Source organism: Schistocerca gregaria, unplaced genomic scaffold (genome assembly GCF_023897955.1).
Source record: "Schistocerca gregaria isolate iqSchGreg1 unplaced genomic scaffold, iqSchGreg1.2 ptg000285l, whole genome shotgun sequence".
NCBI classification, from domain to species: Eukaryota; Metazoa; Arthropoda; class Insecta; order Orthoptera; family Acrididae; genus Schistocerca; species Schistocerca gregaria.
The window spans coordinates 9,604,817-9,615,588 of NW_026061775.1; the positions used below are offsets into that span (position 1 = coordinate 9,604,817).

The following is a 10,772-nucleotide window of genomic DNA, read 5'->3' on the forward strand; positions in this document are numbered from 1 at the left end:
ATGGCGACAAATTACTGCTTGGCTACACATCTGACACGTAACCGATGTGCTCTCCAAACAACAACACTTGCATTTCAGAACATGTCTTTCACACATGTCTACAAAATCACCTTCACCTTCAAATACAGTTTCCTTGCGACTGACAGAGACGTAGGCAAAGTTTAAAGTTGCTATTTCCATTAAATCTCGTTAATCAGAAAAACGGTGATTTACACCTGCAGCGGATCAAAATTCCGTTCCGCCCAGCGTCTGGCTCGAACCCACGACTCTGGGTTTATGAGTCTGACGCTCTACCGACTGAGCTAGCCGGCTACCTCGGTGAATACCTGCCGGGTAGCACGTCACACAGTACTCGTTTGGGTTGGGTGGTCCCATACAGAATCTCTCCATGATGCCTAATGTTTTCCTAACGTCACACTCGTCACGTACTTCACTTTTATGTCATAATCATTTCTGAGAGGTAAAGAAATTGCATGACAACATGCAGAGCTAGTGGCGTCAAAATTAACACACATACTTTATGTGACTCAAAAGCCGAACGAGTTACTTTCCGACGTTGTTTTAGATGTGCAAGTGATAGTCAAAACTCGCTGTGTTGGCACTCTGCCGACCATTTCGCTAGTTAACACCGGTCTTGTTGTGTGTGTTTCAAGGTCAAGAGCATCTCCAAGCAAAAAATGGTCAACAGCAACATTCAGACTGTTTCGTACTGCTCAATTGCTACATTAAAACGTTATGTTTCTTTTTCAGAACTGGAAAAACACAAGCGTGACAGCATTCAAACCTGTAATCTTCAGATCCGAAGTCCGACGCCTTATCCATTAGGCCACACGGTCACTGACGACCAACATTTACATGTATACGACTCATCTCGAAACGCTCACACCCCTGAGGATTTGTGTTTTCGTTCTGCACAGCCGCTGCCCCTTGCTCTTTCCCACCCATTCGTTACATTCAACCTCTGACGTGTCCGACCAAATATAGACTGAGAAACAAGACCACACACTTTGTGCATTCGGAATCGAAGGCAGGGCGTCCCTCGCCGCATTTGCTACGATTGCCATTTGCTACTTCTGCAGAAGCGGCGGCGGCGACGACGACGACGACGACGACGACGACGACGAATATCGCGAGAGGCTCTGAGATATGTGAGAAATACATCTATAAAATGTAATTCAGACTGCCTCGTCCCACCTTATGCTGTACCGCTTTGGCAAATGCTTTATCTGCGCCATTCGCCTTAATCGCATCTGAGAGTAATTCTTAAAAAAACGCCTGTTGCTAATTGTTCGTCATCACAGGTACTGTTTGCAATACGGCCACGACGCGCAACTGATTTCCAAAATTCATCTTTCTCCTGTGAGGATGGAACTTACGACCCCTGGTTTATTACACCAGTGCTCTACCACTGAGCTAAAGAGGCGCGGCCTAGCGGTACTCTTGGGTACTTCGTCCTTACGGTCGTCTGCATCATCAGACTTTAGCTGACAACACTTCATATTACCGGCTAATATTTGCAGCTATGGCGACAAATTACTGCTTGGCTACACATCTGACACGTAACCGATGTGCCCTCCAAACAACAACATTTGCATTTCAGAACATGTCTTTCACACATGTCTACAAAATCACCTTCACCTTCAAATACAGTTTCCTTGCGACTGACAGAGACGTAGGCAAAGTTTAAAGTTGCTATTTCCATTAAATCTCGTTAATCAGAAAAACGGTGATTTACACCTGCAGCGGAACAAATTTCCGTTCCGCCCAGCGTCTGGCTCGAACCCACGACCCTGGGTTTATGAGTCTGACGCTCTACCGACTGAGCTAGCCGGCTACCTCGGTGAATACCTGCCGGGTAGCACGTCACACAGTACTCGTTTGGGTTGGGTGGTCCCATACAGAATCTCTCCATGATGCCTAATGTTTTCCTAACGTCACACTCGTCACGTACTTCACTTTTATCTCATAATCATTTCTGAGAGGTAAAGAAATTGCATGACAACATGCAGAGCTAGTGGCGTCAAAATTAACACACATACTTTATGTGACTCAAAAGCCGAACGAGTTACTTTCCGACGTTGTTTTAGATGTGCAAGTGATAGTCAAAACTCGCTGTGTCGGCACTCTGCCGACCATTTCGCTAGTTAACACCGGTCTTGTTGTGTGTGTTTCAAGCTGAAGAGCATCTCCAAGCAAAAAATGGTCAACAGCAACATTCAGACTGTTTCGTACTGCTCAATTGCTACATTAAAACGTTATGTTTCTTTTTCAGAACTGGAAAAACACAAGGGTGACAGCATTCGAACCTGTAATCTTCAGATCCGAAGTCCGACGCCTTATCCATTAGGCCACACGGTCACTGACGACCAACATTTACATGTATACGACTCATCTCGAAACGCTCACACCCCTGAGGATTTGTGTTTTCGTTCTACACAGCCGCTGCCCCTTGCTCTTTCCCACCCATTCGTTACATTCAACCTCTGACGTGACCGACCAAATATAGACTGAGAAACAAGACCACACACTTTGTGCATTCGGAATCGAAGGCAGGGCGTCCCTCGCCGCATTTGCTACGATTGCCATTTGCTACTTCTGCAGAAGCGGCGGCGGCGACGACGACGACGACGAATATCGCGAGAGGCTCTGAGATATGTGAGAAATACATCTATAAAATGTAATTCAGACTGCCTCGTCCCACCTTATGCTGTACCGCTTTGGCAAATGCTTTATCTGCGCCATTCGCCTTAATCGCATCTGAGAGTAATTCTTAAAAAAACGCCTGTCGCTAATTGTTCGTCATCACAGGTACTGTTTGCAATACGGCCACGACGCGCAACTGATTTCCAAAATTAATCTTTCTCCTGTGAGGATGGAACTTACGACCCCTGGTTTACTACACCAGTGCTCTACCACTGAGCTAAAGAAGCGCGGCCTAGCGGTACTCTTGGGAGCTTCGTCCTTACGGTCGTCTGCATCATCAGACTTTAGCTGACAACACTTCATATTACCGGCTAATATTTGCAGCTATGGCGACAAATTACTGCTTGGCTACACATCTGACACGTAACCGATGTGCTCTCCAAACAACAACACTTGCATTTCAGAACATGTCTTTCACACATGTCTACAAAATCACCTTCACCTTCAAATACAGTTTCCTTGCGACTGACAGAGACGTAGGCAAAGTTTAAAGTTGCTATTTCCATTAAATCTCGTTAATCAGAAAAACGGTGATTTACACCTGCAGCGGATCAAAATTCCGTTCCGCCCAGCGTCTGGCTCGAACCCACGACTCTGGGTTTATGAGTCTGACGCTCTACCGACTGAGCTAGCCGGCTACCTCGGTGAATACCTGCCGGGTAGCACGTCACACAGTACTCGTTTGGGTTGGGTGGTCCCATACAGAATCTCTCCATGATGCCTAATGTTTTCCTAACGTCACACTCGTCACGTACTTCACTTTTATGTCATAATCATTTCTGAGAGGTAAAGAAATTGCATGACAACATGCAGAGCTAGTGGCGTCAAAATTAACACACATACTTTATGTGACTCAAAAGCCGAACGAGTTACTTTCCGACGTTGTTTTAGATGTGCAAGTGATAGTCAAAACTCGCTGTGTTGGCACTCTGCCGACCATTTCGCTAGTTAACACCGGTCTTGTTGTGTGTGTTTCAAGGTCAAGAGCATCTCCAAGCAAAAAATGGTCAACAGCAACATTCAGACTGTTTCGTACTGCTCAATTGCTACATTAAAACGTTATGTTTCTTTTTCAGAACTGGAAAAACACAAGCGTGACAGCATTCAAACCTGTAATCTTCAGATCCGAAGTCCGACGCCTTATCCATTAGGCCACACGGTCACTGACGACCAACATTTACATGTATACGACTCATCTCGAAACGCTCACACCCCTGAGGATTTGTGTTTTCGTTCTGCACAGCCGCTGCCCCTTGCTCTTTCCCACCCATTCGTTACATTCAACCTCTGACGTGTCCGACCAAATATAGACTGAGAAACAAGACCACACACTTTGTGCATTCGGAATCGAAGGCAGGGCGTCCCTCGCCGCATTTGCTACGATTGCCATTTGCTACTTCTGCAGAAGCGGCGGCGGCGACGACGACGACGACGACGACGACGACGAATATCGCGAGAGGCTCTGAGATATGTGAGAAATACATCTATAAAATGTAATTCAGACTGCCTCGTCCCACCTTATGCTGTACCGCTTTGGCAAATGCTTTATCTGCGCCATTCGCCTTAATCGCATCTGAGAGTAATTCTTAAAAAAACGCCTGTTGCTAATTGTTCGTCATCACAGGTACTGTTTGCAATACGGCCACGACGCGCAACTGATTTCCAAAATTCATCTTTCTCCTGTGAGGATGGAACTTACGACCCCTGGTTTATTACACCAGTGCTCTACCACTGAGCTAAAGAGGCGCGGCCTAGCGGTACTCTTGGGTACTTCGTCCTTACGGTCGTCTGCATCATCAGACTTTAGCTGACAACACTTCATATTACCGGCTAATATTTGCAGCTATGGCGACAAATTACTGCTTGGCTACACATCTGACACGTAACCGATGTGCCCTCCAAACAACAACACTTGCATTTCAGAACATGTCTTTCACACATGTCTACAAAATCACCTTCACCTTCAAATACAGTTTCCTTGCGACTGACAGAGACGTAGGCAAAGTTTAAAGTTGCTATTTCCATTAAATCTCGTTAATCAGAAAAACGGTGATTTACACCTGCAGCGGAACAAATTTCCGTTCCGCCCAGCGTCTGGCTCGAACCCACGACCCTGGGTTTATGAGTCTGACGCTCTACCGACTGAGCTAGCCGGCTACCTCGGTGAATACCTGCCGGGTAGCACGTCACACAGTACTCGTTTGGGTTGGGTGGTCCCATACAGAATCTCTCCATGATGCCTAATGTTTTCCTAACGTCACACTCGTCACGTACTTCACTTTTATGTCATAATCATTTCTGAGAGGTAAAGAAATTGCATGACAACATGCAGAGCTAGTGGCGTCAAAATTAACACACATACTTTATGTGACTCAAAAGCCGAACGAGTTACTTTCCGACGTTGTTTTAGATGTGCAAGTGATAGTCAAAACTCGCTGTGTCGGCACTCTGCCGACCATTTCGCTAGTTAACACCGGTCTTGTTGTGTGTGTTTCAAGCTGAAGAGCATCTCCAAGCAAAAAATGGTCAACAGCAACATTCAGACTGTTTCGTACTGCTCAATTGCTACATTAAAACGTTATGTTTCTTTTTCAGAACTGGAAAAACACAAGGGTGACAGCATTCGAACCTGTAATCTTCAGATCCGAAGTCCGACGCCTTATCCATTAGGCCACACGGTCACTGACGACCAACATTTACATGTATACGACTCATCTCGAAACGCTCACACCCCTGAGGATTTGTGTTTTCGTTCTACACAGCCGCTGCCCCTTGCTCTTTCCCACCCATTCGTTACATTCAACCTCTGACGTGACCGACCAAATATAGACTGAGAAACAAGACCACACACTTTGTGCATTCGGAATCGAAGGCAGGGCGTCCCTCGCCGCATTTGCTACGATTGCCATTTGCTACTTCTGCAGAAGCGGCGGCGGCGGCGACGACGACGACGACGACGACGACGACGACGACGACGAATATCGCGAGAGGCTCTGAGATATGTGAGAAATACATCTATAAAATGTAATTGACGACGACGACGACGACGACGACGAATATCGCGAGAGGCTCTGAGATATGTGAGAAATACATCTATAAAATGTAATTCAGACTGCTTCGTCCCACCTTATGCTGTACCGCTTTGGCAAATGCTTTATCTGCGCCATTCGCCTTAATCGCATCTGAGAGTAATTCTTAAAAAAACGCCTGTCGCTAATTGTTCGTCATCACAGGTACTGTTTGCAATACGGCCACGACGCGCAACTGATTTCCAAAATTCATCTTTCCCCTGTGAGGATGGAACTTACGACCCCTGGTTTATTACACCAGTGCTCTACCACTGAGCTAAAGAGGCGCGGCCTAGCGGTACTTTTGGGTACTTCGTCCATACTGTCGTCTGCATCATCAGACTTTAGCTGACAACACTTCATATTACCAGCTAATATTTGCAGCTATGGCGACAAATTACTGCTTGGCTACACATCTGACACGTAACCGATGTGCTCTCCAAACAACAACACTTGCATTTCAGAACATGTCTTTCACACATGTCTACAAAATCACCTTCACCTTCAAATACAGTTTCCTTGCGACTGACAGAGACGTAGGCAAAGTTTAAAGTTGCTATTTCCATTAAATCTCGTTAATCAGAAAAACGGTGATTTACACCTGCAGCGGAACAAAATTCCGTTCCGCCCAGCGTCTGGCTCGAACCCACGACCCTGGGTTTATGAGTCTGACGCTCTACCGACTGAGCTAGCCGCTACCTCGGTGAATACCTGCCGGGTAGCACGTCACACAGTACTCGTTTGGGTTGGGTGGTCCCATACAGAATCTCTCCATGATGCCTAATGTTTTCCTAACGTCACACTCGTCACGTACTTCACTTTTATGTCATAATCATTTCTGAGAGGTAAAGAAATTGCATGACAACATGCAGAGCTAGTGGCGTCAAAATTAACACACATACTTTATGTGACTCAAAAGCCGAACGAGTTACTTTCCGACGTTGTTTTAGATGTGCAAGTGATAGTCAAAACTCGCTGTGTCGGCACTCTGCCGACAATTTCGCTAGTTAACACCGGTCTTGTTGTGTGTGTTTCAAGGTCAAGAGCATCTCCAAGCAAAAAATGGTCAACAGCAACATTCAGACTGTTTCGTACTGCTCAATTGCTACATTAAAACGTTATGTTTCTTTTTCAGAACTGGAAAAACACAAGCGTGACAGCATTCGAACCTGTAATCTTCAGATCCGAAGTCCGACGCCTTATCCATTAGGCCACACGGTCACTGACGACCAACATTTACATGTATACGACTCATCTCGAAACGCTCACACCCCTGAGGATTTGTCTTTTCGTTCTGCACAGCCGCTGCCCCTTGCTCTTTCCCACCCATTCGTTACATTCAACCTCTGACGTGACCGACCAAATATAGACTGAGAAACAAGACCACACACTTTGTGCATTCGGAATCGAAGGCAGGGCGTCCCTCGCCGCATTTGCTACGATTGCCATTTGCTACTTCTGCAGAAGCGGCGGCGGCGACGACGACGACGACGAATATCGCGAGAGGCTCTGAGATATGTGAGAAATACATCTATAAAATGTAATTCAGACTGCCTCGTCCCACCTTATGCTGTACCGCTTTGGCAAATGATTTATCTGCGCCATTCGCCTTAATCGCATCTGAGAGTAATTCTTAAAAAAACGCCTGTCGCTAATTGTTCGTCATCACAGGTACTGTTTGCAATACGGCCACGACGCGCAACTGATTTCCAAAATTAATCTTTCTACTGTGAGGATGGATCTTACGACCCCTGGTTTACTACACCAGTGCTCTACCACTGAGCTAAAGAAGCGCGGCCTAGCGGTACTCTTGGGAGCTTCGTCCTTACGGTCGTCTGCATCATCAGACTTTAGCTGACAACACTTCATATTACCGGCTAATATTTGCAGCTATGGCGACAAATTACTGCTTGGCTACACATCTGACACGTAACCGATGTGCTCTCCAAACAACAACACTTGCATTTCAGAACATGTCTTTCACACATGTCTACAAAATCACCTTCACCTTCAAATACAGTTTCCTTGCGACTGACAGAGACGTAGGCAAAGATTAAAGTTGCTATTTCCATTAAATCTCGTTAATCATAAAAACGGTGATTTACACCTGCAGCGGATCAAAATTCCGTTCCGCCCAGCGTCTGGCTCGAACCCACGACCCTGGGTTTAAGAGTCTGACGCTCTACCGACTGAGCTAGCCGGCTACCTCGGTGAATACCTGCCGGGTAGCACGTCACACAGTACTCGTTTGGGTTGGGTGGTCCCATACAGAATCTCTCCATGATGCCTAATGTTTTCCTAACGTCACACTCGTCACGTACTTCACTTTTATGTCATAATCATTTCTGAGAGGTAAAGAAATTGCATGACAACATGCAGAGCTAGTGGCGTCAAAATTAACACACATACTTTATGTGACTCAAAAGCCGAACGAGTTACTTTCCGACGTTGTTTTAGATGTGCAAGTGATAGTCAAAACTCGCTGTGTTGGCACTCTGCCGACCATTTCGCTAGTTAACACCGGTCTTGTTGTGTGTGTTTCAAGGTCAAGAGCATCTCCAAGCAAAAAATGGTCAACAGCAACATTCAGACTGTTTCGTACTGCTCAATTGCTACATTAAAACGTTATGTTTCTTTTTCAGAACTGGAAAAACACAAGCGTGACAGCATTCGAACCTGTAATCTTCAGATCCGAAGTCCGACGCCTTATCCATTTTTTTTTATTTTTTTTTTTTATTGTCATCCTTGCGCAGGGGCCATGCTAATCTTCTCTGTATCGTTCCAACTTTAGTATATGTACCGCCGAAGCGAGTACTCCATTAGGCCACACGGTCACTGACGACCAACATTTACATGTATACGACTCATCTCGAAACGCTCACACCCCTGAGGATTTGTGTTTTCGTTCTGCACAGCCGCTGCCCCTTGCTCTTTCCCACCCATTCGTTACATTCAACCTCTGACGTGACCGACCAAATATAGACTGAGAAACAAGACCACACACTTTGTGCATTCGGAATCGAAGGCAGGGCGTCCCTCGCCGCATTTGCTACGATTGCCATTTGCTACTTCTGCAGAAGCGGCGGCGGCGACGACGACGACGACGACGACGACGAATATCGCGAGAGGCTCTGAGATATGTGAGAAATACATCTATAAAATGTAATTCAGACTGCCTCGTCCCAACTTATGCTGTACCGCTTTGGCAAATGCTTTATCTGCGCCATTCGCCTTAATCGCATCTGAGAGTAATTCTTAAAAAAACGCCTGTCGCTAATTGTTCGTCATCACAGGTACTGTTTGCAATACGGCCACGACGCGCAACTGATTTCCAAAATTAATCTTTCTACTGTGAGGATGGAACTTACGACCCCTGGTTTACTACACCAGTGCTCTACCACTGAGCTAAAGAAGCGCGGCCTAGCGGTACTCTTGGGAGCTTCGTCCTTACGGTCGTCTGCATCATCAGACTTTAGCTGACAACACTTCATATTACCGGCTAATATTTGCAGCTATGGCGACAAATTACTGCTTGGCTACACATCTGACACGTAACCGATGTGCTCTCCAAACAACAACACTTGCATTTCAGAACATGTCTTTCACACATGTCTACAAAATCACTTTCACCTTCAAATACAGTTTCCTTGCGACTGACAGAGACGTAGGCAAAGTTTAAAGTTGCTATTTCCATTAAATCTCGTTAATCAGAAAAACGGTGATTTACACCTGCAGCGGATCAAAATTCCGTTCCGCCCAGCGTCTGGCTCGAACCCACGACCCTGGGTTTAAGAGTCTGACGCTCTACCGACTGAGCTAGCCGGCTACCTCGGTGAATACCTGCCGGGTAGCACGTCACACAGTACTCGTTTGGGTTGGGTGGTCCCATACAGAATCTCTCCATGATGCCTAATGTTTTCCTAACGTCACACTCGTCACGTACTTCACTTTTATGTCATAATCATTTCTGAGAGGTAAAGAAATTGCATGACAACATGCAGAGCTAGTGGCGTCAAAATTAACACACATACTTTATGTGACTCAAAAGCCGAACGAGTTACTTTCCGACGTTGTTTTAGATGTGCAAGTGATAGTCAAAACTCGCTGTGTTGGCACTCTGCCGACCATTTCGCTAGTTAACACCGGTCTTGTTGTGTGTGTTTCAAGGTCAAGAGCATCTCCAAGCAAAAAATGGTCAACAGCAACATTCAGACTGTTTCGTACTGCTCAATTGCTACATTAAAACGTTATGTTTCTTTTTCAGAACTGGAAAAACACAAGCGTGACAGCATTCGAACCTGTAATCTTCAGATCCGAAGTCCGACGCCTTATCCATTTTTTTTTTTTTTTTTTTTATTGTCATCCTTGCGCAGGGGCCATGCTAATCTTCTCTGTATCGTTCCAACTTTAGTATATGTACCGCCGAAGCGAGTACTCCATTAGGCCACACGGTCACTGACGACCAACATTTACATGTATACGACTCATCTCGAAACGCTCACACCCCTGAGGATTTGTGTTTTCGTTCTGCACAGCCGCTGCCCCTTGCTCTTTCCCACCCATTCGTTACATTCAACCTCTGACGTGACCGACCAAATATAGACTGAGAAACAAGACCACACACTTTGTGCATTCGGAATCGAAGGCAGGGCGTCCCTCGCCGCATTTGCTATGATTGCCATTTGCTACTTCTGCAGAAGCGGCGGCGGCGACGACGACGACGACGACGACGAATATCGCGAGAGGCTCTGAGATATGTGAGAAATACATCTATAAAATGTAATTCAGACTGCCTCGTCCCACCTTATGCTGTACCGCTTTGGCAAATGCTTTATCTGCGCCATTCGCCTTAATCGCATCTGAGAGTAATTCTTAAAAAAACGCCTGTCGCTAATTGTTCGTCATCACAGGTACTGTTTGCAATACGGCCACGACGCGCAACTGATTTCCAAAATTCATCTTTCTCCCGTAAGGATGGAACTTACGACCCCTGGTTTATTA

The 10,772-nt window shown here is 46.0% G+C and overlaps 2 non-coding genes across 2 annotated transcripts; both read right to left on the reverse strand.

Moving 5' to 3' along the window:
- Nucleotides 1–8,479: 8,479 nt before the first annotated feature.
- On the reverse strand, nt 8,480–8,586 carry LOC126305206 (U6 spliceosomal RNA). Its single transcript, XR_007553345.1, has one exon. It is a non-coding gene; the product is annotated as a U6 spliceosomal RNA (small nuclear RNA).
- Nucleotides 8,587–10,099: 1,513 nt separating this feature from the next.
- LOC126305207 (U6 spliceosomal RNA) lies at nt 10,100–10,206 on the reverse strand. The gene has a single exon (XR_007553346.1). It is a non-coding gene; the product is annotated as a U6 spliceosomal RNA (small nuclear RNA).
- Between the last annotated feature and the right edge of the window lie 566 nt (nt 10,207–10,772).